Source organism: Notamacropus eugenii, chromosome 1, assembly GCF_028372415.1.
Source record: "Notamacropus eugenii isolate mMacEug1 chromosome 1, mMacEug1.pri_v2, whole genome shotgun sequence".
Lineage (NCBI taxonomy): Eukaryota > Metazoa > Chordata > Mammalia > Diprotodontia > Macropodidae > Notamacropus > Notamacropus eugenii.
This window is the reverse complement of record NC_092872.1, coordinates 3,249,044-3,275,951: the sequence shown is the minus strand read 5'-3', so window position 1 is coordinate 3,275,951 and position 26,908 is coordinate 3,249,044. Positions and strand designations below refer to the sequence as shown.

At 42.0% G+C, this 26,908-nt stretch overlaps 1 protein-coding gene across 3 annotated transcripts in view; it reads left to right on the top strand.

The window, feature by feature from the left end:
* Positions 1-1,599: 1,599 nt before the first annotated feature.
* RAD54L2 (RAD54 like 2) overlaps positions 1,600-26,908 on the top strand; it is a 144,922-nt gene continuing 119,613 nt past the window's right edge. For 2 of the 3 annotated variants that reach the window (XM_072650445.1, XM_072650439.1), the window contains exon 1: positions 15,471-15,559. The gene's annotated coding sequence lies outside the window, so the exon portion shown is untranslated. Of the gene's footprint in view, positions 1,621-15,470; positions 15,560-26,908 lie in introns of those variants that run through there. The other variant, XM_072650444.1, reaches the window with a different exon arrangement.

The window sequence follows — 26,908 nt, the reverse complement described above, 5'->3', positions numbered from 1 at the left end:
CTCAGAGAGGACATATTCTGTTTTAATTGTTTTCTTTGGTTAAACTGAGGTGGGGGCCAGATAAAATGATAGTGTGTTTATCACCTTAAATAATTTTCCTGAGTGGATATGTTTAACTATATAGGTTTGTACTATAGGATTCCTGAATTTTCTTTTCTTTTTTTTTAAGGAATCCAATGTGAGGAAATGGGAGGTGCCTAAAAGTGATGTCTTGTGGGCTGGGCAGCTGCTTCTTTTGCCAGAGGACAGCTCATGGCGTGGACTGGGAGCTATTGAAGTTCAGGCTTCACAGTGACCTTAGACTAGGGAGGTGGAGAGATCACCTATCAGCTTTGCTTAGACTGCAACTGGACAGCTGGCTTAGTTTTTCCAGAGGACTCCTGGCTTTGTTCATACACTATCTCAAGTGGTTAGACAAGAAACTCTCAAGAGCCTGAATTGAGCATTTCTTGCCTTTCCCCTATTACCCCTTGGATGCCGCCTTCTCAGACATCTGGTCCACTTGAAGAACTGCTTCATTGCTGTCACTGACTCTCTATAGTTTCCACATCTGGGGTTAAAGGTTTCCTTGGGGGGCTATGCAGAGGTTCTGACTTCCCAATCCACACACCTTCCTAAGACTCAAATCCATTATGGATGCTGTCCCTCTTTCAACTCTAATCTCACAGAAATCTGTGCTCAGTTCAGCCAAGATCCTTTCACTCTGTCAGCTCTGGTCCTCTGGTTTCTTTTAAAGCCTAGGTCCAAGAATGCAGTGATGATCTATACTAGCTAAGATTTAAGCAATCATCCCTAATGATATATTTACTGGAGGGTCAACCAAGTACCTGGATCCTGGGTTCTCATTCCTATCTCTTCAACCAGACTCAAAATCCAAAATAATACAAGAATATCCATACACTTTCAGTGGGGAGATACCTTCAGAGTCTAATCAAAGTCTTCACACTTTATTAAGTTGACCAGGCTAACCCTGAGTACCCCCCACCCCAGTGATTGTTACAAAAGAGATCGAGGAAAGTGCAAAAGATCTAAACAAAATGCTTTGAAAAATCGGAGGCAAGAAAGATTATTTTCAAGCTAGCAGAATGGGCAAAGCTTCACTGAGGATGCAGCCCCTGAGTTGAGACTGAGGAAGAGGACTGGGCTTAGAGGGTCTAAGGATTCTTCCAACTCTTTTATTATAAGATTATTCAATCCCCAAAGAAGTAACTGGGAAAAGGACAAGCCATGAAGGGCAAGAAGCATCAAGAAGGGTGTGCAAAGAAGATAATGTTGTTTCTAGGATGTCAGTCAGAGTTCCATCCCTGTTGCCTTGGTGAAGACAGAAGGAGGGGAATTCCATGCCCATTGTATATATATGAGTGTGTTTTAGCTCATTGGCAATGACTTTCTCTCATTCACCCACCTTTTGCCTCCTCCCTAAGTCACTGTGAAGGTTGCTGAAGCAATCCTGAAGGGCCCAAGAGATTCCACTATTTGCTTGTACTCTAAAGACAGATCTGCTTAGAGTCTTTACTGTCCAGTCCTTCTGTCATCTTTAAGGTACTCTGACTCTTCTGGTATCTCAAGAGAACCCAAGAAAAGATCCTGAACGGCGACAGAATGCTTCTTTCTCTGATGGTGAGTGAGAAAGCAATCAAGGGCTAACATCTCAAGCTTTCCAAAATCCCTATAACTGGAAAGGAGCCTTTTGTTCTCAAAGAAGTAATTAGACTTGGCAAATGCCCCCAGGAGGGGTAACCCAATGATTGAAACTCTTGTTGAGATCTAAATGTTTGATCTCAGATTCCTTCCGAGAAGATTGGAGTAGAGGGAAGGATTAGAGATATGAAATTTCTGGACATTTTGAGGCCATGCCTGTGGGCCTGTTTCCATGAGAAGGATTCTGGCTCTGTACTCATGGAAGATAGGTTGGGTCTTTGGGATAGCCTGATGCTTAAAAGAAAGGACCATTGATGTAGAGCACCTAGATTGATTTAGGACACTTAGAAAATATCCAGTCCAGATAAAATATCATCTGGAAAATATCCAGATGAGTAAACTGAGGCACAGAGGTTAGATGGCTTGTCCAGAGTCATACAGCTATTAAGTGTCTGAGGTAGGATTTGAACCAAGATTGTACTGGCACAATTCCCTACCTATTACACTACCCTGTCTCAAAGTCTAAAAACTGAGGCTCAAAAAAAAGAAGGGACCACAAGTTCCCAAGGAAAGATTTTCTTGTTTTTTCTTCCCTCCCCATCCCATACTCTGTAGACAGCCACCATTAGGTATTACAAATAGGTATGCTAAATTATTCTGTACATACTTCTGTTTCTCATTTCTTTCTTTGGATGCAGATAGTGGCTTTCTTGGTATGTCCTTTATAGTTAATTTGGGTATTTATAATAGTAAAAAATAACTTATTCACTCAGTCATTTTTAAAACTGTTGCTGTTACTGTACATGACATTGTATATATACATATATATTTGTTATATGCAAATACATAATATATGCATATATATAGTGCTGTAAGAAAAGAAGATATCAACCGAAGATATGGCACAAATCCAGCACCACACCTGAGATGTCCCTTTAGGAGGACTCAGGTCTAAAACCACTTCCTCTAGGTACTAGGGCCACAAGAAAGTACAGGGAACTCTGCTTGGGATGGACATTTTTGCTTAGGAGTATGGGGAAGGCATCAGAGGGATGGGTGAAAGACTAGACAGAAGAAAACAGCTTCTACCCAGGGAAGCATCGAGGGTCATGTCTACTTTTCAGTGGGACCAGGCCAAAGGTCTAGGATAGACTCTGACTGAGGTATTCAGTAAGGGCATTGGGTTTGGGGAAGGTATCCTTCTAGAATTGGTAGCCAGCTCTCAAACAAAGCTTCAGTATGGCTAATATTTAAGGTCTCCCCTAAAGGGCATTAGCAAGGTTCCCTCTAGAAAAAGGTACCTATAGATATCAGAAATAAAACAGCTATTTATTTCCAAAGGAAATGTTTTAAATACATAAGAATGCACTCACAAATAATTTAAATATGGAACAGTAACTCATTCCTCCTCTTATCCTTTCCTGGAAGGCAAATACAACTTTGTTGGACTGATAAACAGGTACTTCACATTTAAATTGGATCTGTAACGAATGAATAATTCACAAGTCCAGATCTTCTGACCAGGCAGGCATAGCCTGGGTTTTCTTAACCCTTTCATCCTACAGGATACCTTGTAGCATCCAAATGGTGGCAGTCATTTCCTCCAAGTGGTTGAACTCACTTCTGAGGGAGCCACCAGCTCTTAATCCCTTAAACTCAAGTTAGCTGCCAAGGCTGAAAATGGCTACCCCTCATCTGTACTGGGGGAAGAATCACAAAGCACAAGCTGCAGTTGGGCTTTGATGTCCACCTCAGGCTCACCTAGGCAAGCACATTTTAATTGTTGTTATTATCATGGGTTGGCTGAAAGTATCATGGCGTTTGATGGCAGGGAGGAGAGAAGAGAAAGCAGAAAGGAGAGAAATCTCTCCTGCCTTTCTGGGAGTCCAATGAAGTGCTGGCCTGCCCATATCTCAAAAGAACACCAGTGGCTTAGGTCTCCCTCCAAGAGAGGGAGGTGGGGCTTTCCCACAATTCTTTATGCCCTACTGAGGGTGACTTGGTTCTGCCTTTTTTTGCCAATCATTTTTGACACAGTGCCAAGTCACATGAAGACGAACCTGGAGCTGAAGGGTCACACACATCCCTTAGCAAGGAGCCAGAGTACAAGCTCATCTCTATTCAGACTCCAACAGGTGATCCCTCCTCTATATGCAATATAGTTTTTAGCACTATTTAGGTATTTAAAGTCATAGCTTAAGAAATATAAAATGTGTTACATATATACATACATACATATGTGTACATATGTATGTATGTATTGGTTCCTATGTAGGATAGAATGCCAGTACTATAAGGAACCTTAGAAATTATCTATTCCAATCCCTTCATTTTATAGATGGGGAAAATGAGACCCAAATAGGAAGGTTCTTGACTAATAAGGAACACAACTAGGACTGGGATGTACGTCCTCTGATTTGAAATCCAGAGCTCTTTCTACATACATTTCATTTTTTGGTATATTTAGAAATGTGAAGGCCTGGAAGAAAATGGGGAGGGAGGTTTAAGGTTGGAATGTATTTCTTTCTTATTTTTAGGGAAAGCCAAGAAGTTCTCAGAATATTCAGGTTTTCTTTCCAGTCCCTCTTTGGATCCTGTCTTCATTTGGGGACATTTTCTCTTGGCTTGTACTTGACAGTTAAAGATCAAAGTTTAAATAGTTTCAGCCTGGGAGAAGAGGCAGTGAATCAATGAATCTGGAGCCTCTTGGCACTTTTATGATTGTGTTATTTTACCCCTGATGTAAGCACAATCTCACATTTACGGAGCACTTGCAAGTATTTTCCTCTCTGCCTTAGAGATGAAGAAGTAAGAGATTCAGAGATGATCAATGTCTCGCCCCAAATCACCCAGCTAAGTGTCTGAACCAGGACTTAATTCTGAGCCAAAAGGCTCAGAATTCCAAGACCCATGTACCTACAACAATGCAACAAGACCTCTCATATAACTAAGTCTGCCTTCTTTTCACTGTACTAAATTTCTAGAAAAAGTTTTCTATGCCAGAGGTGTGAAAAATGCAGCCATGGACTGTATTGCAGTTGGCAGGACTCCCAGTAGGTTAAACAAGATTAAAATGTAATTGAGAAATATTTAACAAGAAAAATAAGAATACAGTAGAACAGAGATAATGTTAATGTGTGGTTTTCTAAGTTCATATCCTTAGGAATCCTTATGTACAGTTGAGTCACTTTGGTTTCTGTTTGAATTTGACCCCACTAGGCTATATTTCTTTATCATTTATTCCTCAGTCTCTGTCGTCTGCCTTCTAACTCCATCACTCTACTGAAAATGAAACTCTACTTTTAAAAAAATGACAGTGACCTTTGAACTGCTAAATCTGATCAACCTCTCTCAATCTTCATCATTTTTGATTCTTCTGGAACCCCTCTCCCACTCCTGGTTGTGTCCTTTATCTTATCTCCTGTCTCTTTTGAGAGATTGCCCCATTCATCATTTTCTCTTGCTCTTTTGATGCCTACAAATATACTCAGGCCTCTCCTTAAAAAAAAAAAAATCCCTGATAATCTTGGTCTCTTAAGTTTATTAAAGTATTTTAGATTTTGAACTGGACAGGACAATCAAATTAATTTAATTCAACCCTTTCATTTTAGGGATGAGAAAACGAAAGCTCTAAGAGAAATCAGTCAACACAGGTAAAAAATGTGGGAGCTGAGATTTGAACCCAGGACCTCTGACTCTAATTCCAGGACTATTTTTATGACATCAAAAGGGGAAACTTGAGCTGAATTCTGAAGCTAGGGATTCCAAAGGTGGAGGTGAGGTGGGACTGGATTCCAGGCTTGGCAGGATCACTGACGCAAAGGTACAGGTCGAGAGATGGAACGGCCTATACAGGGAATGGCCTACATTAAAATAGCTTCCTAATTGTTTTTGCTGCTTTAAATCTTCCCTCCTCAATCTATCATCCTCACAACTCCCATTATGATATTTCTAAGGCACAGGACTGACCAACACATTCTGCCGCTCAAAAAACTTGGCTGGCTCTCTAGGCCAGTGGGATAAAATAGAGTCTCCTAAGCTTGTCATTTAATGCTTCCCACAACATGACTCCAGTCTCCCCTTCACCCCTTATTCCACATTTTGCCCTTTCTCTTTGTGTTGCTCCACATTCCAGCCAACTTGTACTGTGAGCTGTTTGCTAAACTTGACATGTTGTCTCCTGCTGTCACGTGGGCCATTCCCTCATGTCTGGAATGCATTCTTTCCTTATCTTCACCTTTCTGGAATCCTTCCCTTCTTTCAAGACTTAGTTTACTTGTGACCTAAATTTAGCAGAATTTGCAGTCTCCCCAGCTAATCTTTTCCCTCCCTCCAGAGTACTTTTATCTAGATTTCTCCTTTGCTGCCCTCCCCATTTCTTCTTCCCTTGCCTTATTACACATTTGAAACTGATTAGTTTATACATTGTATCATCCCTAATAGAATATTAACTCCTTGAGGGAAGAAACTGTAATTTTGTATCTTTGTGTCAAGCCCTACCTTACCTCGTGTTTATTTAATTGAATTGAGAAGTCCTAATCTTTTGCAATTTCTCTTCTAAAAAAGCAACCAGTTTGCAAACTTACACAAATCAGTTTCTCTTTTTCCATTACTACTTCTCAGTTTCCTCATTTGTAAAATAGGGTAATAGTACTTTGACTGTCTGCCTCATAAGGTTGATGTGAAAGCACTTTTTGATCCCTAAAGGACTGCAAAGTTCTTGTTCCATCTCTGAAAGAAATATTTCTTTGTAAAATCTAAACAACAACGACAAACAAAACAAGCGAGCAAGCAAAAAAAAAAAAACCTCTTGCTAAAATATTTGTCAGAATCAAAGGAATCCAATGGAAGAGACCATCAGGTTATTTTAATAGAGCACAGATCTTTGAAATAGAAACTTTAATAAAGCATTGTCAGGGATGACAATTAGGTACAGGTATCAGATGATGAGTAACCAAGGGAAACTGTGGCAAGCATACAGAACAGAGAAATATGATGGGACAAAGAAAAGTTTGCTTGTTTTTAAAGGAAAACTCTTAAGGATTTAGTTATTCTCAGTAATCAGTGAGTGGATATTCATTGGCTCTCTCTACTGCCATCATCAATCAAATGTTGAGCGACATTAGGGGGAAAGTGTAATACATAAAAAGGACTTTAGAGTCAAAGAAACTGAATTTGAGTCCCAGATACTAGCTGTGTTACTGTAGCACTCACTTAATCTCTCTAAGCCTCAGTGTTTCCATTTGTAAAATAGAAATAATAGCCCTTTAACTGTTTACCTCATGGGGTTGTTGGGAGGAAAGCATTTTTTGACTCTTAAAGTGCTATCCAAGACAGTCCTCAAGTCTAAGGGCAGTTTTAAGATTTAACAACTTTGGAACTATGTAAATGCAACACTTACAAAAAGGCAACATTGGAGGCATGAGTTATTTACAATTTAAAAATATCAATATGTTCCTTATTAAAATGTAACATAACCATCATCTTATGCCATATATTGTTCCAGTCAATTTTCACGTTGCAAAAATCTTTCATCAGCTGCTGCTTAGTGACTGAAAGTATTGCATCCATAATCCTAGTTTTAAGATTATCCAGAGAATGAGGTTTTGGTATGTTCATGACAGTTATGGTATGATGTCCTATCCCCCCTCCATCAAGAAAAAGTCTAATGGAGATAGAGCAAGTGACTGAGGTTACCACAGAGAGGACCTCCTCCATATATCTACCATACCATACAGACACTTTTGCACATAATTTGTGTATGTATGTACCCTATCTTGTTAAAATTAAAATTTAGAATATTATTCAAATTTGCAGAACCAAATAAATGTAAAAGAAATGTAAATAACTAAGCTTCAAATTATGTAGGGTTTTTTGGAAGTTTATAGCATTTAGATTTTTGAAGTTACTAAAGCTTAAAACTGAACTGAGCCTTTTGGACACAGCATAGGAATAGATAGGAGCCTCTCCTGCTGCTGCTGTACCATTCTCATGGCTGTATAGAATGACTGTAATTGTGAGAATTTCTGGTTCCCTGATGTCACTGGTTCTGCTTCCATGATGAAAAAACTCTCAAATTTATTTCTCCATTTAGAATAGAAATGTGCTGAAACCAGCTGACACTAGATCTTGAGAGCCGGTTGTTAAATTTTCAGCTTTTGTACCTCCAGAGTCAACAAATGCTACAAATCAGAGCTTGGTGTATTGTTTTGTTTCTTGTTTGTACTTAAGAAAGTGATGGAGAAAAAATGAATAGTGCAGATTAAACTTGAAGGTGTGTCCTGGTACATTCTCCACACACACCCCTCCTCCCAAGCTGGTTGTTCAACATTTACCACCATTCTCCTCAGGAATTTCCTGTGCCATTATCTCTGCTCTCATTTGACTTTCACCTCCTTTCTCCTCATGACCTTTTATTTGACCTGTTCCATTCACGATCCTCCTCTACTTTTGAATCCTTTCCTCCTCGTCTTCTTGACCTACTTCCTGCCAAACCCCAACCCATCATTACTTCTACTATCCACCTCCTAGTGCTGCTGAAAAGAGCTGGAGAAAGTCAAATAACTGCTGTGTGGGTATACTGCACATCTGTATGATCTAATCTCAACTGGACCCTTATTGCAGCAACGTCATTTCACTTTTCTCTAATTAATCCTCTACTTCATCCAGCTGTTTCAACCTGTCTCTAGTTTCCTTCAAACTCTACTACCTTCTATCCCTGCCCCCACCCCACAACTAAAGACCTCACCTCATTCTTTACTGAGAAAACAGAGACCATTCACCAGGAGTTCCTCCTTTTTTCCTTTCTTTTCATCTAACAACCCTTTGGCATTTTTCCTCTCCTCCTTTCATTCTGTAAGGGTGAGGTTGTTTAATTTAAAAAGAGGTACCTAGTCTATCAGGTTCCAGTCCATATATAATTAATTGCCTATTAGACATTTCTAACTGGCTGCCCTTTAGGCACCTCAGACTCAACGTGTCCAAACAGAACTCATTAGTTCTCCTCTACAAGTAGCATCATTCTTCCAGTCATCCAGTAAATAACCTTGTCTTTCTTAAGTCACTTTTACTCCACCTACATGCTTCTTTAGCCAAATCTTGTCCCTTCTCCAGATCTTTTGCATCGTTTCCTCCTCTTCTGCCTCCTTCTACCCTCGCTTCAATTCTTCTTATCTTTATCCTAGAGCCAGGGGTGGGGAACCTGCAGCTTTGAGGCCACACCATGGCCCCCTAATCCTCAAGGGTGGCCCTTTGACTGAAATTTGGATTCAGCATGAGAATACTCCTGATTGGTCTCCCTATCTCTAGTCGCACCCCACTCCTTTTTTCACACTGCTACCAAAGTGATTTTCTTAAAGTTCATATCTGGCCATTTCACTCCTCTACTCAGTGAACTCCAATGGCTCACTGTTGCTTCTAAGATACTTTGTTTGGCATTAAAAATCCATTACAACCTGACTCCAACATACCTTTCAGATCTTATTGCACAACGCTCCTCTTCTTGAATACTGTGCTCCCTGTTATTCTTCATACACAGCAAGGATCATCTCCAGGGGGGCAACTAGCTCCTGAGGTTCCAGACTTTTCAAACTCACAAGGCAAGGCTATAGAGGCTGGAAAGAGCCATCTCTCAGGATTGCTGTTGGACCATCACCTGTGCTCAGGGAAAGAAACAGAGCAGAGAAGAAAGCCAATGACTTGAGATCTAGTTTCATGCTCATCTTGACAAGCACATGATCTCATTGCCATGTTTGTGTAGCGGCCACCTGTGCTCCTGGGGGATGAGAGACATTCCTTTTTCCCATTGGGAAGGCCAAGACAAAGCTGTGGGAGCCTCCAGCCACATATTCAACAGACAGGAAGAAAGACAGAAGCAGAGACTTTGACTTCTATGGAGTGGGCAGCTTTTCTTGACCCAGTCCCAATCTTTGTTATCGTTGCCCCATCTCACAGGGATCCAGTAACTAAGCCCCTTTAGCAAGTACATGTCTCAGTCTCATCAGATCTGTTACAACTTGCGTTCATCCTTCGTTGCCATCAGAGAAATGATGACATGACTTGTACTTGACTTTGTTTTGAGGGAAGGCTGTGCAGGTCACCAGCCTCACATGTTGTATACCCCAGCTAAGATCCTTGAGGACAAGGACTGGTTTTGGTCCTTGTCTTTGTATCTCCAGCACCTAGAACTAAGTAGAGAAGCACATAGTAGGTGCTTAGGAAATGGTTATTGAAGTGAATGTATTTATTTATTTAACTAGAATCTGGAAGCCATGAAAGAGCTAGAATCAGAGGCACTGAGCCTCCAAGTCCTACTTCAGCACCCTTCACCCTCTCTCCCTGTATCTGCCTTCAGCCATTGGTGAATTCCTCCTGGAACCTCCAGGAAGGCTCAGAATAGCTATCCTTCACTCTCCAGACTTTACCACCCCACCCCCTATCAAGAACCTCCTTTTTCAGCTTCATTTGTTGTGTTATCTTTCCCAATTAGAATATATGATGGTCTTTGAGGGCAAGCACTAGCTTTCTTTTTTGCTTCTTTTTTTATGTCCAGTACTTAGCACATTGCCTGGCATATAATAATAGTAAATACTTAATAAATGTTTGTGCTCTGTGTTGTATGCCCTAACTCTTTCCCTAACTGTAAAAGTGGTTTGTGCCAGTGGTACTCTGGTGCATCTGTCCATCTCCCTAAACTTCTCTCAGGCTCTCAGAGATGCTGGTTGTTATTCCTTGAGCGGAATTGTATCCTTACCTTAGTATAGGCATTGTCACAGTTTGTTTGCCCGATCCCAGTCTCCCATTAATTTCTTTCCTTTTGTGTGCCTCATTAAGGTCATTCTAACCCATAGCCTAGGGGCCTTTAAGACATCTCAGTTTCCATGACCCACAGTCTAGTCTTGGAGTTCAACCCCCAAAGGGTCATTTGATTTTCGTCTCTTTTTTCCTCCTGGAATTTATTCTGGGAAGACATCCAAAGCTCATGTTTAGATTTCTACAGGTATTGGTAAAAGTGATCTCTAGATTCCATATAAGCACTCAAGGTAAGAAATGAATATTGGGTATAGGATAGCCTTTATTTCATCACACAGAAAATGCAAACTCACAGGAGCCCGTGAAAGGATATAGAAAACACACAGGACATTCACAATAGTTCTTTTTTTCTTTTTTTAAAAATAGCTTTTATTTAGTATTTTACTTTCTTCTATTTACATGTAAAAACAATTTTCAACATTTGTTTTTAAAACCTTGAATTCTAGATTGTCTCCCTTTCTCCCTCCCCACTCCCACCCCCATGAAGAAGGCAAGGAATTTGATATAGCTCATACATGTGTAGTCATGCAAAACATCCACAATAGTCATGTTGTGAAAGAAAACATAGACAAAAAAGACTAAAGTAAAAAAAGTGTGCTTCAGACAGCATCAGTTCTTTCTCTGGGGATGGATAGCATTTTTCATTATAAGTCTGTCGGAGTTGTTTTGGATGGTTGTATTGCTGACAATAGCTAAGTCATTCACAGCTGATCATCTTACAACATTACTATTACTTCATACCCAGTGCCTTTTACATTGCACCAACCCCTGCAAGCCTTCCCGGGTTTTTCTGACAGCATACTGCTCATCATTTTTTATAGTACAATAGTATTCCATCATAATCACAGACTGCACCTTGTTCAGTCATTCTCCAATTGATGGGCATCCCCTCAACTTCTAATTCTTTATCCCAGAAAAGAGCTGCTGTAAATATTTTTGCACATATAGGTCCTTTTCCTTTTTTTAAAAATTTCTTCTGGGATACAAACCTATTAACACTCACAATAGTTCTACTCAAAAGCAACTGAAGTTGGGGTTGACGGTATGGTAATATCTCACCATGCCAGTGAATCTCTAGCTCCTCTCACTGCAATCCAGAAGAATGATACGAAGGAAAAGATTTTTTTTTAAGTTAAAAGCATGAAAGTGATCTGTGAACCATAAGCCATCATAGAAAGGCAGCTTCTTCAATAAGTCTGTCCTCTCCAGAGTCCTAGCCAATATGACCACCTTAGAGGCTCCCCTAGTCCCTGAAACCCAGTTCAAAACTGTCCTCTATTTTCTCAGTAAGGTGCCTTTGAGCATGCCCACACTCTTCCATGGAGAAGTGCTCAGCAGATGCCTCAAACAAAGGATCACTACTTTGTAAAGTAATTAAGTTGACTAGGGAACTCAGCAGATCAACTATCCTTTATAACATTTACAATGACATACTTAAATAAAACCTTTAATCAAAATGGTGACAAAACATCAAAGCACTTTGATATCATAACATCCAGCAGGAGATTCATTCAGTTCTCATCACAACCTGCCAGGGAAGGGGGAAAGCTCCCATCAATTCTCAGTCATTCTCAAGGCTTCTCCCTTGTTTACTCTAGTGGAGTCAGCTCCATCAGTTGCCAGTTACTTTATAATATCTCTTGCACACGTCCCCTCTCCACTCACTGAGACATTATACTAGTTCAAAACCTCATCACTTCTTGCCTGGATTATTGCAGTAGCCTTCTAATTGCCTTATCTCTGTCTCAAGTCTCTCACCACTATAATTTATCCCTTTACTTAGGTACCAAAGTAATTTTGGCTTGACTTTATCAACTCAACTCAATAAACTTTACTGGGTCCCTATTTTGTCCAGGATCAAATATAAAGTCTTTTGGCATTGAAGCTCTTTACAATCAGCCCCTTCCTATATATCCAACCTTGTATTCTTCCAAGCACTCTGTAGTCCAGCTATATACACTGGCTTACTTGATGCTGCTTATTCATACAATTTCAAACCCTACCTGTGTGTCTTTGCACTATTCTCTGTGCCTGAAATGCTTTTCCCCTTGGAATCCCTGATTTTTTTTTTTTTAAGACTCAGTACAAGCACCGTCTCTTCCAGGAGGTCTCCCTTCCCTTCGGAGGTAATTATCTAACTTGTAATGTTCTGATCTAGACACGTTGCCTTCCCCATTAACTCCTTAAGAAGGGACACTTTTTACTTTTTTTTTTTAATCCTCAGTGTTTAGCATAGTGCCTTGCATAGTAAGCACTAAATACATGCTTGTTGATTGGTTGATATTTCGTGGCCCATTAATATTCCATTCCATTCATATATTACAACTGTTTTGCAGGGGTGTGGGGAATCTGCAGGTTCTAGGCCACATGTGGCCTTCTAGGGCCTTGGGTGTCGGCCTTTGACTGAGTCTAAGTTGTTTGTTTTTTTTAAATTTGTTTTCAGTGTTCTACAATCAGTTCCATATATCTTAGATTTTTCCTCTCCCTCCCATCCTTCCCCCCTACCTTCCCACTCCCTCCCTGATACGGCATACAGTTTTATATAGGTTCTACATATACATTCCTATTAAATACATTTTCACCTTAGTCATGTTGCATAGAAGAATTAAAATGAATGGGAGAAATCATAAAACAAACCAAAATGTAACACAAAAGAAAATGATCTGCTACCTTCTGTGATTAAATTCCATATTCTTTCTCTGGATATGGAAGGCATTTTGCCTTGAGAGACCATTGGAAATTTTTTAAGTCCTTGCATTGCAATGAAGTTCTAAGTCTACCAGAAAAAATCCTTACACACTGTGGTTGTTGCTGTGTATAAAGTTCTCTTGGTTCTGCTCCTTTTGCTCAGCAGCAGTTCATATAAGTCTTTCCAGGCCTCTCTGAAGTCTTCCTGTTCATCATTTCTTACAGCACAATAGTATTCCATTACATTCATATACCACAATTTATCCAGCCATTCCCCAATTGATGGGCATCCCCTCAATTTCCAGTTTTTGGTCACCACAAAGAGAGCTGCTATAAATATTTTTGTATGTGTGAGATCCTTTCCCATTTTTATGATCTCTTTGGGATACAGTCCTAGAAGCAGTATTGCTGGGTCGAAGGGTATTCACATTTTTGTAGCCCTTTGGCATAGTTCCAAATTGCTCTCCAGAATGGATGGATGAACTCACAGCTCCACCAACAATGAATTAATGTTTCAACTCTCCCACATCTTCTCCAACATTTATCATCTTCCTGTTTTGTCATGTTAGCCAATCTGATAGGTGTGATGTAGTATCTCAGAGTTGCTTTGATTTTCATCTCTCTAATCAATAGTGATTTAGAGCATTTTTTTATATGACTATAGATATCTTTAATTTCTTCCTTTGAAAACTGCCTGTTCATATCCTTTGACCATTTATCAACTGGGGAATGACTTGTATTCTTGTACATTTGACTCAGTTCTCTATATATTTTAGAAATGAAGCCTTTATCACAGACACTAGTTGCAAAAATTCTTTCCCAGTTTTCTGCTTCCCTCCTAATCTTAGTTGCATTGGGTTTGGTTGTGCAAAAACTTTTCAGTTTAATGTAATCAAAATTATCCATCTTGCACTTCATAATGCTTTCTATCTGCTGTTTGGTCAAAAATTCTTTGCTTCTCCATAAATCTGATAAATACACTATCCTTTGCTCCACTAATTTGTTTATAGTATCAGTCTTTATACCTAGATCATGCACCCATTTGGACTTTGTTCTTGTGCACGGTGTCAGGCATTGGTCTATGCCTAGTTTCCGCCACACTGTTATCCAGTTTTCCCAGCAATTTTTGTCCAACAGTGAGTTCTTATCCCAGAAGCTGGGGTCTGAGTCTAGGTTTTACAGAACAAATTCTTTTGAGGGAATTTGTTCTGTGAAGTTTGGATTCAGTCAAGGGCTGAATTTGAAGACCTCGAGGGTCACACGAGCCCTCAAGGTTGCAGGTTCAACACCCCGGGTAGCTTTTCCATCGGCTGATCCGAGTCTACTACTTTGTCTCCAGTTCTTTGCCACTTCAGAAAGCGCTGTTGTTAATATTTGGTGTACGGGGGGGCCTTTCTTTCTCCTCTGGGATTGTGACTGGGGAGATTTTTCAGTCCGAGGGTGTGACCACTTTGGTGATTTTGTTCCCCAAATTCCAAAAGCTTTCTGGAAAAGCTGGGGACGTTCGCACTTCCACCAAGAGTGTCGGAGCGCCCGTGTCCCGCAGCCCTCCCAACGTCCATGGTTCGCGTTCCCTGTCCTGGGTGCCGATCCCGGGCACACCCGCACCCAGCGCTGTTTTAGCCTGGGCTCTTTCCGTGGGGATGTGGAGCGTGTGCGGCCCACGTGGCGCTTCATCAGAATCGTTCCGCAGACAAGTTGTTATCAGTTGACATTTATCGGTGAAACACTGTACGTGTGTATATACACGCATTAAAAACGCGCACCCAGCAGGGTGCGGAGCCGCGGGGTCCTCCGCGTCTACACCGTAAGGAATAAACCAGCCGCCGCGTAGCCACGCTCGCTCGCGCTGAGCCTCGGGGGGCCCGGCCCGGCGCGGACGTGGGTCTGGGGGCGCCCCCCCCCCCCCGCGGGCCATTGTTAGCGCGGCCGCCGCCAGCCCGGCCCGGGGAGCAGGCCCGAGGCCCCGCGCGGGTGGGCGCCCCCCGGCCCCCCCGGCCCCCAGCCCGCTGCGCGTCACGCTCTCCTCGGGCCTCCCCCTCCCTCCCTGGGCCTGGCCTCCCTGGCGGGGCGCGCCGGCTTTCCTCGGCGGAACCTTCCTGCCGGAGGTTCCTGTTTCCCGCCCGGGGCCCTGGCGGTCACGCCGGCCGGGAGGGGGAAGCTTTGTGGCGCGGACCCCGAGCGGAGGCTGCGAGCGCCGCCGACGGAGGAGAGGCGCCGCGCGGCCGGAGGGAGCTAGCCAGCAGCGCCCGGGCCCGGCGGGCCTCCCCCGCCGCCGCCGCCCCTCGCCGCCCTCCGCGGCCCGAGCAGCCCCGCGCGCCGCGGCCCGGCCCAGCTCCGCCCGGCTCATCCGGCCCGGCCCGGCCCGGCCCGGCGCGGCCCAGCCCGGCCGGGGACAGCTCAGCTCCGGCGCGGGGAGGTGAGACGGAGCCTCCAGGGGTGGATCGGGGGACACGTCGTGGGGTCCGCAGACAGTGGGGGCGGGGGCCTGGCGGGGGGGGACGTGAGGAGGGCGGACGGGGCTCGGGGGGAGAAGCGGGGGTGGTTTCCAGGGCCCTGGGGGGGGGGCATGGAGAGGCCGGGAGGGACGAAGGCCCCCGGGGGCCCAGAGGGGCCTCGGCTCCGGGGCAAAGTTGTCGGGGGCTCTCCCGGTCAAAGGAAAGTCATCTTGGCACGAAGCGGTTCGGGGAGAGGGTGCCATCCTGCTGTCGTGAGCGGGGTGGGCGATGCTCGCACAGGCTGTGGACGCGGGGGCCAAGCCCCGGGCCGGGGGAGGCTGGCAGAGCGGGCACCTCGGGATGCGGAGCCGACCTGTTGGAGTGGCCGAAGCTCGGCCCGCCGACGGGGGAGGTGGTGGGATGGATCACTGACCCTAACCCGCGTGGACGCGGGCAGAACTCGGTGCCCGGATGACGGGGGCATGGACTCGCTTTTAGTAACGCGTCCGCTGTATCTGAAAGGGTTTGTGAGGACTGTGCTTGGCCCTTTTCTTCCCTCCTTTGTTCTGGAGTTGAATGACTCATATTTTCTGTTCACTGAGGCAGCCTTTGTTTGTGAGGGAAGGAGGGCGATCCCGACTGGCCTCCCTGGACGTCCAGGAGAGACTTCGTTGGATTCTCCCGAATCCAGACTTTCACCGGGCTGGGCGCCCTCCTTCAGATTTTCTAGACAATCATTGTTGAGAATTCTGTGCAGGCAGAAGGACGTGAAACTTCCTTTTCCCATCATTCATCTGGGGGAAGGCAACTTTGAAACGTGCTGGTTATCGTTGTGGTCCCACAGGGTAACTCTTTCACAACCCCAGAAATGTTAGATGTGTTTAAATAATGCAGGTGGTTTGTATCTGATAGTGTGTCCTTGGAGAGGCTGTTTTTCAGGGCTTAGTTGCAAGGTCCAGATTGGACTTTTCCAAATTGTTACAAAGTAGCTGCGCTGCTTACCCTGAAATACCATCTCGTCGGAGTTTATGGTCCGAGGATTTGAAAATATTTCTCTGTATGGATTTATATTCAATGGGAAACTCTCCTGAAGAAAGAGGAAGGAAGGAAGTGTTCATAGAGCACCTGCTTTATCCACTTTACAAATGTTGTCTCATTCGACCCTCACAAACACTTTGAAGTAGGTGCCACTTCACGCTGCTTCTTTTATTACCTTCATTTTACAGAGAGGTGAAATGACTTATCCAGGAGCATACAGCTAGCAAGCATCTCGAAGCTAGATTTTAAACGCCAAGTAACACTATGTGAGTTCACCTGGCTTCTCTGTGCACCCTTCTAAATGAATTCGGGGCCGGTGCCTCAGTGTAGAGCCTGAGTTAGGGTTTAATGGGAACTGTGGGTGTATCAACTGAGATAAGACCACTTGTGGTCCTGTAGGGGACAGTAGATCTCTTGAATCATTGAGGGAGGGAAGGAGCATTTATGGAGCACCTGCTGTGTGCTGGCCATTATGCTAAGCTCTTTACAAATATTATCTCATTTGATTTTCCCAACAATCCTGGGAGGCAGGTCCTGTTCCATTTATAAAGTACAGTTAAGGAAGCCGAGGCAGGCAAAGGTTAAATTATTTGTCGCGAATCACATGGCTAGTAAGTGTCTGAAGCCTGATTGGAGCACAGGCTCTGTGCCCTCTATACTGGGACACCTAGCTGCCTCTGTTGATCTCTAATGCTTTGGTAAAAGTGCAGCTGTTCTAGTCATGATAAGTTTTCTGACTTTCAGAAAGCAATTCTTAGCTTATTTCTGTTTTCGGAGATGGTTGCAGGTCAATGAGGAATGAAGTGATTCTGGTAGAGTGCTTTTTAAAGGAAATAGATCTTAAAATCTATTGAAAATAAGAAGTTTTGTCACTGTAGAACATTTGTTTGGTTAATTACAATTGGTTATCCATTTAGAATCTATATAGGAAATGTGTAGTCGTAATTCCCAGGCTGTGTGAGCACTGCTGTAATTCAGTCTACCTGTTTGCTTTAATGTATAACTTCATCTGCATGCTAGTGCATTAAACAAACACTGCATTCAGTGTGTATGTATGTCTCTGAGTAATGATTTACAAATATATTATTTTCGTAGTTTCTTTAGTAAATTGTAATGCTACTTTTCTTGTCCCTTGAGAAGCGGAAGGTGCAGCTGCTGCCCTTGTTGCTTTATTTTGCTAACTTGACTCCAAAATACCCTTGCAGTCTTTGAATAGTTATTTTAAAATGATGGGGAAGAAAATTAGGCTTTTTGAAGATCATTTACCTTTCAATATATTGTGCTACACATAGTGTGAACCTGAATCTTTTCTCTGGTGGTCACATCAACTGACCAATAGTCTGATAGAGTAAAATTGAAGAAATTGGTGATCTGTGTTGGAGAGCCCTAAGTTGTTTACAACATCTTTCATTTTCCATCTGGGATGTTTATTCTCTCTGAAAAGTTCCAAATGTTGGTTCATTTGTTGCGTTATTATCTGGGAACATTGCTTTGCTGAAAGAAAGGTTTTGGGTTCCATCTTGCATTAAAAAGCTTCAGTATTATTGTTGGAGGGAACCCCTGTGCTTTGTTTGTCATACTGAAGATAATACAATATTCATGGTCTCAAGTAAATAAAATATACAGGTAAGATTAAAAAATGATAGGGAGCTGCCCAGTTCTGAATCAGGGGGTACATAAAAGTCTTAAATGATTGGCAGGAAGCATTGTTTTTAATTAGTGTCTTCTATCTAATTCTTGGTGGGCAGAGATTGAGATTGTTGGGCGGGTACATTGAGATTTCTGTTATTATTCTTGTGGTCCCTTTATTAATAGTTTTCGTGGAGAAGTCAGCATTTGCATGTCACGTGGATTCTGTCTAGGAAGAGTGGGCATCCCTACTGGCAGAATGTCACTGAAGTGCCATGCAGCAACATGTTCTGGATAGCCCCTTATTCTGGAACTTTTTCAGTTGAGCTTGTTGGTCTGTTGTGCTAGCTCTCATCTTGTTTGGGAAAGCTCAGTGATGGCACAGTCCCCATTCTTCTCCATAGGCACTCGTTTGATTCTTCACTTTGCGCTTTGATGGATAGAACATGTATGGAGAACAGAACATGCACATGCTTCATCAGAGAACTAGGAACTGTTCACACTAGGGATAATATCAGCACTAGAGATGAAAACGATAAATGAATAGAAGTCGGAAATGGAATATAAATCAGACCTACTCTCTGGTGAACTTTCTATGTGAAATGAGTCATAACTCCCATTTATATATTGCTTTAAGTTTATAAATAACCCTGTCACATAAGTCGGACAAATCTTATTCCCATTTTGCAGATGTTTACACAGTCAATGAATGTGGGACCTGAGACTTGAATCTCGGTCTCTCCTGACTTCAAGCCTAGCCCTCATTCCATTATACCACATTGCCTTACAGTGTGAAGGGAAACTTATATTTAAGATATTACAACATAAAGATAGCTCAATGCTGAAATTATCACCATTTCTGGAACTCATTTTAGTCAAAAATAGCATTTGTGCCTTTTTATTTTCAGGTGGTTGGAAGACTACATCCTTATCTTCACAGTGAAAATACTGTCATGATTAATCCATATGTTTGTAGTGTCAGCGAGGTCAGGAAAGTTAGGTGGGCTTACGGAGGGTTGTAAATGCCAGTCTCCCTGGCCACTTTTTCCAGTGTTGGCTGCACCTTCACTCCTTACTTCTCATTGCCACTTCTGGGTTCCCCCTCTTTCTCTATCACTCAGTAACCTTTCTTCCTTTGAGGTTCATGCTATTCTTATCAAAGTCTTGGTAGTCCAGGTCATTCCTTTTCTTCCTAAATGAGTTTGATACCTGATGTAATTTTTCTCATCTCTCCAACGTCTGCCCTCAGAGAAGACTTCAAGATACGTAACCATTCTCTTCCAGATACCCTAACTCCTCAGCTCCTTGACCTGTTGACTTCTCATGAGCTACTTCTCAGCCACACATAAATGTGTTCATGTTCTTTGATCTTGCCATCACCCCCAGATGGACCACTTCCATGTTCAGGAATTCTGAAATCCCCTTTTCTGGGCTCTTTACCTCTTCCTCTGCCTTCCCTCACACAACTCTACTCTTGCTCTGCATTGTGATCTCTAATCCCTTGGTCCCTCAAGCCATTTCCCTTTCACTGGGCACTTTCTTCTCCCCGTCTTGACCCCTTGATGAACACCATTCTCCTTTCTGGAATGTCTCACACCCTTATCATATCACTGATTACTCCCAGACAAGCTTCAGCCTTGGATCACTCCCACCATCTATCATCTTCACTCCTATATACATACTACTGAATGAAGGTGGAGAAAAATCCCAGAGCCTTCTGATTGGATCCACTACAAATTTATACTGTACAGCCTTAACTGGGTCCTTATTAGCTCACTATCCCACTGTCCACAGAGGCTCCTTCAAACCTTCTCATCCCTCATCAAACCTCTTAGGGCTTTCCCTCCCTCCACTTTCTCAGAAGACAGCTTTGACTCATATTTTCAGAAGAAATCAACACCATTCACGTTAACTTCCTCTTCTCCCCTTTTCCTCATCTCCTGTCACTCTGGTGTCTTCTTCTATGCTCTTTTTCTCAGCCTATCTCATATGATGAAGTGGTCTTTTTCCTTACTGAGGCTAATCCCGCTAAGTGTTCAAGTGCTCCCATTCTGTCTCATCTCCTCTAATAGATTACCCCCTCTGTCTTCTCTCAATCTCTTGTTTTTTATCTCTCTCTGTCTACTGGCTCTTTCCCTACTGCCAACAAACATCTCCATGTCTCTCCATTCACTTGATTCTTCCACCCTAGCTATCATCCTATATATCTTTGGCCTTTGTAGCTAAACTCCTCAAAAAACCCTATTTACATTAGGTGCTTGCACTTTCTCTCCTCTGACTTCCTACTTAATCTGGCTTCTGATTTAATCATTTCAATGAAAATGCTCCAAAGATATTAATGATGTCTTACTTGCCAAATCCAGTGACTTTTTCCTCAGTCCTCATTTTCCTTGACCTCTCTGTAGCCTTTGACAGTGTTGGTCACTCTTGCTTCCTTGGTGCTCTCTTCCCCTGAGGTTTTTTGGGACACTACTTTCTCCTCCTGTCTTTGTTGGATCCTCCTCCAGGACATACCCTATATCCATAGGCATCCCTCAGAGTTCTGGCCTGGGTCCTCGTCTGTTCTTCTATACTGCTTCACTTGGTGATCTCATCACCTTCCATGGATTTAGTGATGGTTCGCAGATCTACCTATCCTGCCCCAGTCTCTCTGCTGACTTCTAATCATACATCTCCAACTGCATTTCGGACATCCTGAATTGGCTGTCCAGTAGACATCTTAAACTCAATATATCTAAAGCAACTCATTATCTGCCCTCTTAATTCCTCCCCCCACCCTCTTTCCTATTATTGTAAGAGGGCAACACCATTCTTACTGTCCCTCAGGCTCACAACCTAGGAGTCATCTTGACTTGGATTTCTTATATCTCTTAGACCCCCCCCATAGCCAACTTGTTGCCAGAGCCTGTTGTTTTCACCTTTGCAACATCTCTCACATGTTGTTCTCCCCAACACTGCCCCTGCTGTGCACTGCTGCCACAGGCCCTCATCACCTCATTGGGGCTGTTGTATTGTTCCTTTGTGTCTGACTCTTCATGACCCCATTTGGGGTTTTCTTAGCAAATCTACTTTAGTGGTTTGCCGTTTCCTTCTCCAGCTCACTTTATAGATGAGGAAACTGAGGCAGATAGGGTTAAATGACTTGCCTAGGGTCATACAGCTAGTAACTGTCTGAGGCCAGATTTGAACTCAGAAAGATGAGTCTTGCTGACTCCAGACCTGGCACTTTATCCACTTCACCATCTAGATGCCCATCACCTCAGAGCTTGATTATTGCAGTAGCCTTCTGGTGGGTGTGCCTGCCTTAAAAGTTCCTTCACTCTAATCCATCCTCCATACATCCACTCAAATGATTTTCCTAAAGTGAAGGTCCAGTCATCTCACTGCCCTACCTAATAAACTCTAGTGGCTTCCTCTTGTTTCTAGGAACAAATGCCAAATGCCTTGTTTGACATTCAAAGACCTTCAAAACTTAGCCCTCTCCTACTTTTACAATCTTCTTACACCTTACTCCCTGACACGTAGTTTTTGATTCAGGGAGACTGACCTCCTGGGAGTTCCACAGACAAGACATTCCATCTGTCTTGGCACCAGACGTTCTCCCTCGTGCCAGGAATGCTCTCCCTTCTTCACTCCAACTACTGACCTTCTTGGCTTCTTTTAAATCACAACTAAAAATCCTGCCTTCTACAAGAAGCCTTCCCCAACTCTTCTTGATTCTAGTGCCTTCTCAATGTTAATTATTTCCTGTTTATCTTGTATATAGCTTTCTTTGTATATATTTATTTGCATGTTGTCGCCTTCATTAAATTGTAAGCTTCTTGGGGTCAGGGACTGTCTTGTGCTTTTTTTTGTAACCTTAGTGTTTACCACAGAGATTGGGACATGGTAGGCAGTTAATAAATGCTTATTGATTGATCAAAATGAAAAAAAGAGGTGCTGAGTGTTTCAGTTGAGGGTGGTGGCCATGTGAAATAGGGAGAAGGGAATTGATGCTAGAGATGTGGTCATAGACGTGACATGCGGTCACAACTGATTATATATGAAGGGGGGGAGAAGCATTATGGGTGACTTGAGGTTGCAAATCAGAATGTCTGGAAGATGGGAATCATTTGGGAGGAGGGGTGATTTTTAGGGTAAAGTTAATCAGTTAATTTTGGTTGTGTTAAGGCTAATGAAAAGTCTAGGTGAAGCTGTCCATACAAAGGCAGTTGATGGTGTGGGACTGGAGCTCAAGAGAGAGATGGGGGTTGAGCATGTATATATATAAATTATCTGTATGAGGATGTTAATTGAAATTCTAAGAGAGTAACTGATATTTCCAAGTCAGAATGTAGTGAGAAGGGAAGAGGCCAAGACAGGCTTGACCTCCATTGGTGGTCTGTAAAAAGTGGCAAACAGGGCAACTAGGTGGCGCAGTGATTAGAGAACCAGATCTGAAGTCATGAAGAGTCATTTGCTTGAGTTCAAATTTGAACTGACATTTAACTAGCTGTGTGACCCTGGCCAAATCACTTAATTCTATTTTGCCTCAGTTTCCTCATCTGTAAAATGAGCTGGAGAAGGAAATGGCAAGATGCTCCAGTATCTTTGCCAAGAAAAACCCAAATGGGGCCATGAAGAGTCAGACATGACAGAAATGACTGAAGAAGAAAAAGAAATATGGCAAACATTTTGTGCTCTTGCCAAGGAAGGGGGGTTATTTGTCTTTTTTGTTCATGTGGTCTTTTGATAGCAGCTTCCCAATTGGGTATTTTTTTGGCAGAAATGGAGGAATATATAAAGTTTTTTTCATTTCTTTATAACTTCTTCCAATAGAATAGATTCCAATAGAATCTTTCACTGTAACAAAGTATCATTAAGCAAACCAATCAATACATTGACCTTGTCTGAAAATGCCTGTTGTTCTGCACCTTGATCACCATTTCTCTGCTTGGTCCTCTGAAGTCATGATTTTCTCGATAGGTTTTAATGTAATTCACAATAGGATATTTATGGTTTGGGATCTTTGGAAATGACATTCATTGTTTCTGGAGGCAAAACTGAGTAACATTCTGTCATTTCTGAACAGTCTTTTTTTGTCCAGTCTCGTACTAGACATCCCAACTCAATGAGTCAGAAAATGTCATTATTCTTCTTTAATACTTCTCAGCCAGATATTGTATAAAAGAAGACACTTGTCTTAGTGTCTGAAAAATGACACTTTTTGTAAGACACACTTTTTAAACTTATTTTTCCAGAAGTTGATAGTATTACATTAATTCATTCATTTAACTTGAAAGAACATTTCCCCATGATAGTCATGTTGGAAGTCAGCACACTGATGACTATTGAACTGAATTAAGAAGAATGTCATGGGATGGAAATAATAATGATAGTGACCATCATCCTTTAAGGACAGCAAAGTGTTTTACATATTTTATCTCATTAAATCCTCACAATCACCTTTCCAGATAGGTGTTGTTACGCATGAGGAAACTGAGGCTGAGAGAGGTTAAGTGGCTTGCCCAGACTCACACAGCTAGTGTTTGAAGCAGGATCCGAATTTGGGTCTTCCTTTCTCTAGGCCCATCATGCTATACATGTAGCTTCCTCCCAAAATGAAAAGCATTTATTGAGTGCATTCTTTGTGCCAAGCACAATGATAAATGCTGGGAATATAAATAGAAAAGGCCAGATGGTTTCTGCTGTCAAAGAGCTCACATTCTGATTGGGGGGATCAACAGATATAAGAAAGTTCAGCTGTAGGGCAGTTGGAAAGGCCCAGTGGTTCTTAGAGTCTGTTGGCAAGGTAGATGGTAAGCCATGGTGATCCTCCATGTTACTGGAAAGATTGTAGATGATCTTTTTTACTCATTGAAGGGGTGTGAGTGGTTATGTCCATTTGGCAGCCAAGGGCCTGGAAGAGTCCAGACCCATAAAAGGGGAGATCCTGGTATGAGGATCTGAACTGGTAGGGGTTGACCTGTAGCTGCTGAGAATATTCCTGCACAGATCTTACAACTACCATCCCATTTTAGCAGACTTTGCCATGTAGGGGATCAGTATGTAGTTGTTGGAAGAAGGGATCCTGACCTTCATACAACAATGCAGAATGGGTAGGCAAGTGGCGAAGTAGATGAAGCCCAGGGCCTGGAGTCAGGAAGACTCATCTTCTTGAGTTCAAATCTGGCCTCAGACACTTCCTAGTTGTATTATCCTGGGCACATCACTTAATTCTGTCTCAGTTTCCTCATCTGTATGAGCTGGAGAAGGAAAGGGCAAACCACTCCATTATTTTTGTCAAGAGAACCCCAAATGGAGTCACGAAGAGTTGGGAATGACTGAAAATTACTGAACCTACAACAAATTGTATAGGTAAAAGAAAGCAGTGGAAAGTAATTGTAGTATAAATTAAATACATGAGAGAAAAAAAGGAAGAACTGGTTAGAGATCTAAAGCTCATTTTGGTTTACAGCTGCCACAGTGAAGGCATTTCCTTTATAGTCAGAATTGAGGTGCAGTAGAGAAAGAAGTTGTATTTATAAAGGTGAGGAGCACTGAAAACACGATGAATTTTAGCAGAAGAAGATTGGTAGCTACAGTGTACGGTAATAGTTTTACTGTGTAACATATATACAGAAATATTTGTTGAGAAATTAGTTTATGAATAGTTAATATAAATAGGGAGAGATAGTGAAATTTGAGAAGTATCTGGAAATATGTTGTATTTCAATGTGAAGGAAATCTCAGCATACTATATAGGAAACATCCTCTTGATGAGTTTGGATCTATGTTGTGGAATTTGACTTGTTTGCCCAGACAAAACTAACAGTTTCCTGGAGAGTGTAGCCTTAAAATTTGAAATCCTTAGTCACATTGTTGACCTGTTCCTTAGTTACTGATATGGTTTCTTCCACTTTTTCTCATTTATATCAACCAATTAATTAATCAGCAAGCATTTCTTAAGCACTTGCTATGTGATAGGCTCTGGGGATATAAGTACAGACTGAAACAATCCTTACTGTCAAGGAGCTGACATTCTAATGGGGGATACAGCAAGTACATATTAAAATATTCACAGCATAAAATTTTAATCAAACAAGAAACTTTTATTAAGCTTTTGCTATGTGCTAGGCACTTTACTTAATGCTGAGAATATAAAGAAAAAAAGAAACAGATCCTGCCATCAAGAAACTTACATTCTAATGGAAAGGATAACGTAAAAAAAAATATACAAGATGAATAGAGAGTAAATGAACCTTAGAATGAATGACACTAGCTGAGGGAGGGGACCAGGAAAGACTCCCTGGAGAAAGTGGGTCGTAGTTGAATGTTAAACAGAGCCAGGGATTGGAAAAATATGTTCGAACTATACAAGTGTGAATGTTGGTGCATGTATACAAATAAATCTTTTGAAAGCTCATGGCTGTTTTTAGAGGACAAAATAAATTCTTCCTGCACCCACATGGCTGCAACAGTTGTTTCTAAAATTTAACTTATACGTGTGTGTGTATTTAAAGAAACAAAGATCTGACTTGTAACTACTTGGTTCATCCCACATTTCTCTCTTTGGTGTGAACGTGTTGAGTGTAATATTCGTCCTGCGGAAGGCTCATTTCATCACTCATTTCACTTGTAAGTTGAATTCTCTGGTATTGCTTAAGCTGTGCATTCACACAGAACGCTATCCCACGTTCCATTACATTCACAAGGTCTCCCAGTGTACATGCTTTGATGCCAAGCCAGCATGCTGCTCTAGAAGAAGGCACTCCTGCTTTCATCACGGTCATAAAGTTTTTCTCTAGTACCAATTCTGTTATGTCGGGTAAGCAGTGCACAAATAGGAAAGGCCTTCCACATGTATACAAAGTAGTTAAATATAAGGTAGTTTGGGATGGAAGGCGTTAGCAGTTGTGCTTAAACTGTGCCTTAATGGAAGGGGTGGGGGGGACTGAGATAGAATCAGGAAGAGGGTACATTCCAAGAATGTGGGATGGCTGGAGCAAAGGCATGGAGATGGGAGATGGGGATATCAGAGGATCAGAAAGCAAGCCAGTGTGTCTGGATCGCAGAGTATAAGAGAGGGAGTAATGTCTAGCGAAGCTGGAGAGGTCTGCTTTTGGAGGACTTGAAAGCTAAAGGGAGGAATTTGTGTTTTATTCCAAATGTAATAGGAAGCCGGTGGGGTTAATTGAGTAGGGGAGTCATACGGTCAGATCTGTGTTCAAGGGCAGGTATTTTGGCTGCAGTGTATAAAATTGCTATGAAGTTATAATCAGACATTGAAGATCAATACAACCAATTGAATTTGTTTGGTATTATTTTTTACATTTAAATAAAATTTATTTCAGACCATAAAATGTTATATTAACCATTAGGTCATCTTTAAACCTTCAGAATTTTTTATCTAGCCAGTCATTCTCATTCATTTTTCCTCATATGGTTGTAGTTATTGTGTATTCTGTTCCTTTGTTGCTGTATTTTTCATTTTTGTCTTATTTCATAAAGGCTATACATTTCTGGACATTATATATATATATGTCTCTATATATATTTTAGTCTTAACTGCATTTTCGTTCTGTTACTTAATATAATTTAAATGTTTTCCTTATTGTTGGATGTTTAAGCTTGCTTTCAGTTTCTTTTTCAAAACTTTGAACCAGTATCTATTTGTTTTTAAT